Genomic DNA, 7,335 nt, shown 5'->3' on the forward strand with positions numbered 1-7,335 from the left:
TCCCTTCTGGACTAGAGTTAGAAATACTAGTTTCTCTCTGATCAATTGGAACTAGGTCTTAGACATTTCCGCACCCAAAAGGTGTTCGATGAAATGTCTGACCAACTAGTGCCAAAGACTTACGTTCCTAGCCTAAGAGATTAGTTGTCTAGGATGTTTGTTGACGTGAATGAACTTGTTTGTCATGCCACGCTTGATCATGTTTCTCTAGCGAGAGCTAGGTTTGTAAGTGGTTGAGTTTGAGTAGCTTCTGTCAAGAGATTGGATTAGCTAAGAAGTGATGTTCATTGTTTAAGGATGGTTTGCTTGTGGCATGTTAAACACTCTATAGAATAGGATACTCCACCGACATCAATTACTCCCATCCTTAGGACTTATTTCTTTTTGATTTTTTATTACATTCCTGAGACTGTTTCGATTCTTGTTGTGTAGTTCATGCTTAGACTCGTTTATGTTTTCATTCATTTTCACTTCTTGTCATACATTCTCGTTTCTAGTTCTAGAACACATTTATGTTTTGCATTATGATCATTCTAGGATTATTAGATAAAAACACTCTCTTTGAATTGGCTTGACTTGTGAAATCTTGATTGCATCCTGAGTGACTAGCATCATCCCAATTGGATAGACACCTTAAGTTCTACAACTACATAAGGTTAATTGAACCTCATCACTCTTTATTTTTGTTCTCACTTTGTTTCATTTACCTCTGCTCGCACAAACCGACCGCAGCTGCAATCACCGCCAAGCCCGTTCACTCAACCACCACCGCAGCATCACACTCGCTTCAACACCGCCATTCGTCTCTCCCGTTCATCACCGTCGTTCATCCGCTTGATTCGTCTCACCCCGTACTTCTGAACTCGTCAATCGAGCCCTTACTCGAACTTCTCCATTCAAGCCCGTCTCGACTCATACGTTCGAGCCGACGGTCCGACTATACTTCTCGACCGATATTCTAGCCAACACTGCCGAACCTATGCGACTTGTTCCGCTCGATAACCATTCCGAACTCGCCAATCGAGCCGATTTCAACTCACCAATCGAGCCGGTTTCAACTTACCAATCGAGCCGGTTTCAATTTACCAATCGAGCCGGTTTCAACTTACCAATCGAGCCGTCGAAGAGCTCACCAATCCAAACGCACCAATCAAACCAGCCCCGTATCACGCCTACAACACCGCTCCATTGCCGCAATCTATCTACACTCGAGCCAACAACATCAAGTTTCACTCGAGCCAACATCTCGAACCACATCCTTATCCCACTCGAGCCGCACTGTTCTCGCCTGTCTGTCCACCGCAATCGAGCCAACTCCGCTGCACACGCTCGTTTGGATTATCCTCCCTTTGCACTATCAAGTTTAAAACTTCATAATTGCTTTTGTCACTTGTGCACTAACATATTAACGCTTAGTTTTGAGTTCATCATGTCTCAGTGGAACAGAAATAGTATTGAGCTCATAGAGGAAATGAGAGATGCATATGGTTGTAAGTTTGGAGAACGCTCATCGCCTAAGTCTATGGCGAAGCGTTTCTTAGAAATGAAAAATATGGTCGGCGAAGTTGTTGGGGGTTCAGACCAAGCAGCGGGGTCAAGCAGACCAACCAAACCGCTCACTAAGAGCAAGAGTCGCGGAAAGAGACCGGCACAACCTTCTAACTCAAGAGAGGAAGGCAGTGATTACGAAAAGGAGGAACCTGAGTTGCGCTCAGTACAAGCTCCCAAGAAATCTGTAAGACGGAAATCAACCGAGACGAAACTGACTCCCAAGGAGTATTACGAGCTGTTTCAGCAGTTGGAGTTCAGCGGAACAAGATACCCTCATGTTGAAACTATGGAGCAACTCGGGATTGCGGAGGATGTTCAGTACCTTTTAGGCGGTGCCATCTGGAGAGACTCATAAACACCCCCAAGAATGGATACAGGAAGGAGATAGTTCAGTTCCTATCTACTCTGGAGATGCACTTCTATGCGGATGAGCCAGGAATGATGTCTGAAGGAGGTCTCGACTACATTACCTTCCGCATTAACGGCCAGTTCTACGCTCTTACCTTCAGGACCGTCGAAGAGATATTTGGATTTCCTAGCGGAACAGGGACTACGCCGCAGTTCGATAGGAACAAAATATCAGCACTCTGGGCGACGATTGGAAGCACGCCCACATTCACTTCGACAAAAACGAAGGCGACGAACCTGAGAAGCCCAGTGTTGCGTTACTTCCAGAAGGCGGTGGCCAATGCATTCTACGCCAAAGAGATTAACGGATACATTACGAACGACAAGCTTGAGATGATTGATCTAGCACTTAAGGGACTCTCATTCACGGCAATGGATGGCACCAAGCTGCAAGGTGACACGTCCAACACTTCCGTCTCGCTCTACCTCCTCAACTACATGATGTCGTACAAGACTTGGGTCTCAAGACTCAACATCAACCACTCTCCAGGAGTGATGTGTATGGGCGGCGTGGTGACTTGGTTCCTTGAGGCTGCTGGAGTTCCATTACTATCTGAGTCATACCCACCACGCTGGATCGACGTGAACAACCTGCGGCAGTTGCGCACTTTGGAGCGGGGTTTGAAGCAGGGACGGTTGCTTTACAAGTTTGTGCATCCAGAGATCAGTCCCTTGAGATTACTCCTGCCTTGCGTCAAGTTGACTACTATCTTGAGGGGTGAACATGTAGAGTTCATACCTCCCACGGACACTCTGTACGAGTCTGGGGATGAAGTGCAACAGGTAGAGATTGCAGAAGCAGGAGCAGACCCGATGGAGGAGGACACAGAGGAGTACTGCCCATAGCAGTTTCACTTCGAGGAGTACTCAGAACCGAGAATGGCTAAGGGAGTCAGAACAGGTCATGAACGCCTCAATAAGCTTCAGCGATGGGGGAAGGCAAGAGACAAGGCGCTTAACAGATTCACCAAGACTTTCACAAACTTCATGTGCAAGTTCAGCTGCTCGACATCCACCACCGCCATCCCTAGGTCGGTCCTCGAGGACACCAGACCCACGCAAGGTCGTGCTTCCGCGAGCCTCGAGCGAACTCACCAACGAACACCTTCGCCAGTCTATTCTCCAGCTCGCCAATCTTCATATGTATCCTGACAGCGTTAGCCTTCACTCGTCCCTTCACGCCACTCGTCACATGAATCTAGGAAGAGGAGGAGACAAGGCTTGCGTGGTTCCATAGCCTCCTCAAGCCGTTGGTCTGCGCGTCGTTCTGCAGCTCAAGATGAACATGCGCATGAGGTTGCGGTTGAGCAGCAAGATGAACATCATGATGATTATTAGGGCATGCAGGAAGTTAAGCAGCAAGTTAAGCAGCAAGGTGATTATCAGCCTACAGATGTGGTAGTGTTAGTCTCAGACCATGGTAGTCCAGAGTCAACGACATGCAGTGCGACGAGCAACTGAACACTTATCAGAACATGCAAGCGGTTGAGCAGCAAGTCGACCTACCAGCTGAGGACACTCTTGCGGATCCCGAACAAGGTGAAGGACAGAGCCAATATCACACACCAACTCCTTGGGCGAGCTCCGACTCTTTCTTCTACTACTGAGGTACTCCCACCTTCCCTTGTATATACCATTTCATTCCTGCATTGTTTCTGTTGTGATTCTTAAATCCTCCTGCATTGTTTCTGTGTAATTAAGTTTGGGGGAGGGTTTGAGATGATGTATCTGTGGTTGTGTTTTGTGATTCTTATGTCAATTTTTTGCATCATATCATGTTTGAGTTTGCATCCATCTATTTGCATAGAAAAACCAAAAAAATTTTAAAAACAAATCGAAAATTTCTACAAAAACATAGTGTTCAAGTAGTTTGCACTTGCATATTAGGATTGAGTCTAGTGTTATTCATACAGGGTTGTTGCGTTTAGCATAGGGGTTGATGATGATTGTAACCTTGGTAGCATGCTGAATTCTATAGGATAGGATCAAGGCCCTTGTTATTAGTTCTTTGATGCTTGTTGATTGAACTTGAAATGTAAGACTGAACCAGATTTTGAATTCTCGAAATTGCATTCTAGTCTTGATTGAAGCATGTTTTGAATTGACGTCATTCCCTATCTATATGAACCTAATCCTGACTTGCAATTATCGTGTTATGCATTGAAGTTGAACTCATGGATACCATATACATACTTGGATTGTCTTTCACATTTTTACCACCCTTGTCAATCCAAGTAGCTGATTCCCATTTTCGGAACAGTTCCCCGCACCCTTAACCAGCCATTCTTTGAAGCCAATTGTATTCTTGAGTGTCAAGTCTTTTCCGAGTTGAGCTTGTTAGAAAGTGTTAGGTTCTAACCGACAAGAGTAGGATCCTGTGTAGTTCTAGTTCACGTTATCCAGACTAGTAAGACTATGTGAGAACTCGATTTTGGGTATTGGGTATCGATTTGTAAAGAAAGTAATGGGTAGAAAGTCTTAATGAGGGGGATATGTTTTTCAAAGTTTACAAGTCTAGTAAAGGATTTGGGTTGAGCAAAGTAAAAAGAGTAATTGGTTCTGGGCATGAAATAAAAGATTAGACAAAAAAAAGAAAGTAAAAATGCTTAAAATGTCTAGAGTCCTTAGAAGAAAAGAAAAGGAACCATAGTGATAATAAAGATATCCTAATCCGCTAGAATGAAAAGAAGTGAACTCCTCCTAAGACCAAGTGTAAAAGGGGTAGAGATAGGACCAACTTCTGGGTTAGAATGTTAGGGCTGAGTTTCATTGTAGACCTTTGGGTAGACAGGGCACTGCTCTTGTATGTATCAGTTGGTTTCAATCTTTAGCCTTCTTTTAAGCGCAACTCCTTTTCGTGAGAGAACCTTATTCTGTATTCATAAAACCACTTAAGAAGGAGACCATCTTCGTCTTTGACCTTTCACCCTAGCCAAATAAGTTCAATGACGTTGCTTAGTGATACACAGAGTTTTAAACCCTATTTTCCTACTGCAAGTGCACAGCAAAGAAGTAGTACTTAGGGGTCGAATCCCACGAAGACCAAGTTTTACTCTATGGTTCTATTGGTTCAATTTCAAGCTAAGACAATTCAAAGTTGGGTTTGTTTGGTAACAGTAACGCGATTAAAACGGTATAAAAAGGCAATAAGCAAAACACTAGATCAGGGGTAATTCTCGGGAATTTCAGAGATAGCAACTAAACAACTATTCAGGGCATAGATTAAGTACCAGTCTAGAACTCAAACATAAATATAAACTGATCCACTGTCGTGGTATCAATAACTCTATCTGATCGATTCTGTGCGGAAACGCGGAGCACGTGCTCAGACATCCGGAGCACATGCTCGGCGGTCCATAAACCCTAAACTGTCGTTTGAGCCCAGAATCGCAGACAAGCATTAAAGAACAGGAATGATAAGTTCACAAATCACCTACACATCAACTTTCGCAGGTCTAGGATAATTTGCCCACTAATGTCTTTTCTAGCAACCTATTACACTTTTGATGAATAGATAAACCTAGAATCATAGATTGGGTGATCAAATCAACCTAAGCATTAAGTCTAACAATAGTGAAGACAATCGATTATATAAAGCCCTATTTGTGTTCTGTTGCTAACCCATGAAACCCCTTTTGAAACCCCTAATCTAGCAAAGAAAACTACTCAGACATAGAGAAATGAATCATAGCAAAAGATGAGAAATTCAATGACATAAAAATAAAAAGGGTTCAGAGAATGCTTCACAAGGTAGCCGCTCTTCTCCCTCTCACAAAAACGTCGCTCAAAAACAAAAGAAAAGGTATATTATCTCTCCTAAAAACCCTAGGTTAAATAGCATACAAGTAGAGAAAAATAAGGAAAGATTCCAAATTCAAATCTCCCTATTAAAAAGCGATCTCAGCCCTCTTTCTCTCACAAAGGATCGCCTAAAATAAGGGGAATTAGGCAGGGAATCGGCGCCTAGATGCTTGCCACGTGTCGTCATGAAACCGTAGAGTTGGGAGCATGTGCTCGGAAATCGGGAGCATGTGCTCCTGGGTCTAAAATCAGCTTTTCTGCTCCAATTCAACTCCTTTCTGCTCCGATTGCTCCTGCTGTTCCAATCCTTGCTTTTAGCTTCCTAGCCTCTTATTATAACCTGAAAAGGACTCAAACAACTACAAAACTATCAAATAAACGGGGTCAAAGTGAGTCAAAACCGTAACATATCAACTCCCCCGGACTTAGATCTTTGTTTGTCCTCAAACAAACTCAAACCAAGCGCCAAGAGAGCCAAGGTGGGAACTCGCAAAAATCTCAGAAACCGTGAGTAGACCATGACCTGCAGACCACATGTGTTAGAACAAGCTATACCAAAAACTTCTCCAGCAAACATCTCCAAAACCAGAACCATAATTGGCAATCAAACCCAGAAAAAGATCACTTTCCAGACAAAGACTCTTTACATTCAATTAAAATTGGCGTGAGCTTCTCATTAAGGGCATTAAGCTAGTGAAATCGAGGCTTGGTAGATAAAAGGCTGTTTTAATGGTGGAGCTATAGAGTGTTTAGGGGTTACCATTACTTCGAAAGAGATGCAGGATATCGCACAAAATGGTAAGGGAGAGTGGACTCATTGATGTCCACAACCTCTAATCACTCTCCTCTTCTTATCTTCTCAAACTCAGCCTCTCTTTTCTCCTCAGGGTACAACGCATGCTCGGGGGTGTGTAACACTAGCTCTGGTCCCTTTCCATCATCCTTAAACGTTTTTTTTTTTTTTTTTTTTTTTTTTTTTTTTTAGACATATGAAGGATGATGGGGGATCTTCTTCTGATATTGCCCCAGGAGCATGCGGACCGTATCCTAGGCTCTCTCTCTGCTCAAAACAACTCGCGGTATCGGATTTATATAATTTCGGAGCAGGTGCTTGCTGGGTTGGAGCACGTGCTCTGTTCGTCCGGCTTTTTCCTCTTTGGTTCTTCAGCAAGAGCGAGTTAGAGATTGTGTCAGTCCTGCTCTCCCCGACCGTTTTGCACATAGCTGCACAGAATGAGAAAACAAAAATACAAGTGCAAGTGGTTTGAAAGGAGGTTAGGCTCGGGGTGGGTACTAACTTAAAATGAGCTAGCTATTCAGAATCAGCAAGATTGGCAAAATGAATAAGAAGTCCTGAATATGTGACACGTTCCCTATCCTAATGCCCAAAACGAGAAGAATTTAAATCCGGTTAGGTTCCAATAAAGTAGAGTCTAAGTCTTTCCGGTGAAACCTTAATGGGATGAAGCTTTTCTGGCCAGGAGAAGGGTCCGAATGTGAAGAGGTATTAGCTCGTCTCTGTACTCTTAGTTCTGCAACAATGGTCACTAGGAAAAACGGTCAAACTCACAAATG

This window comes from Camelina sativa, chromosome 14, assembly GCF_000633955.1.
Source record: "Camelina sativa cultivar DH55 chromosome 14, Cs, whole genome shotgun sequence".
NCBI classification, from domain to species: domain Eukaryota; kingdom Viridiplantae; phylum Streptophyta; class Magnoliopsida; order Brassicales; family Brassicaceae; genus Camelina; species Camelina sativa.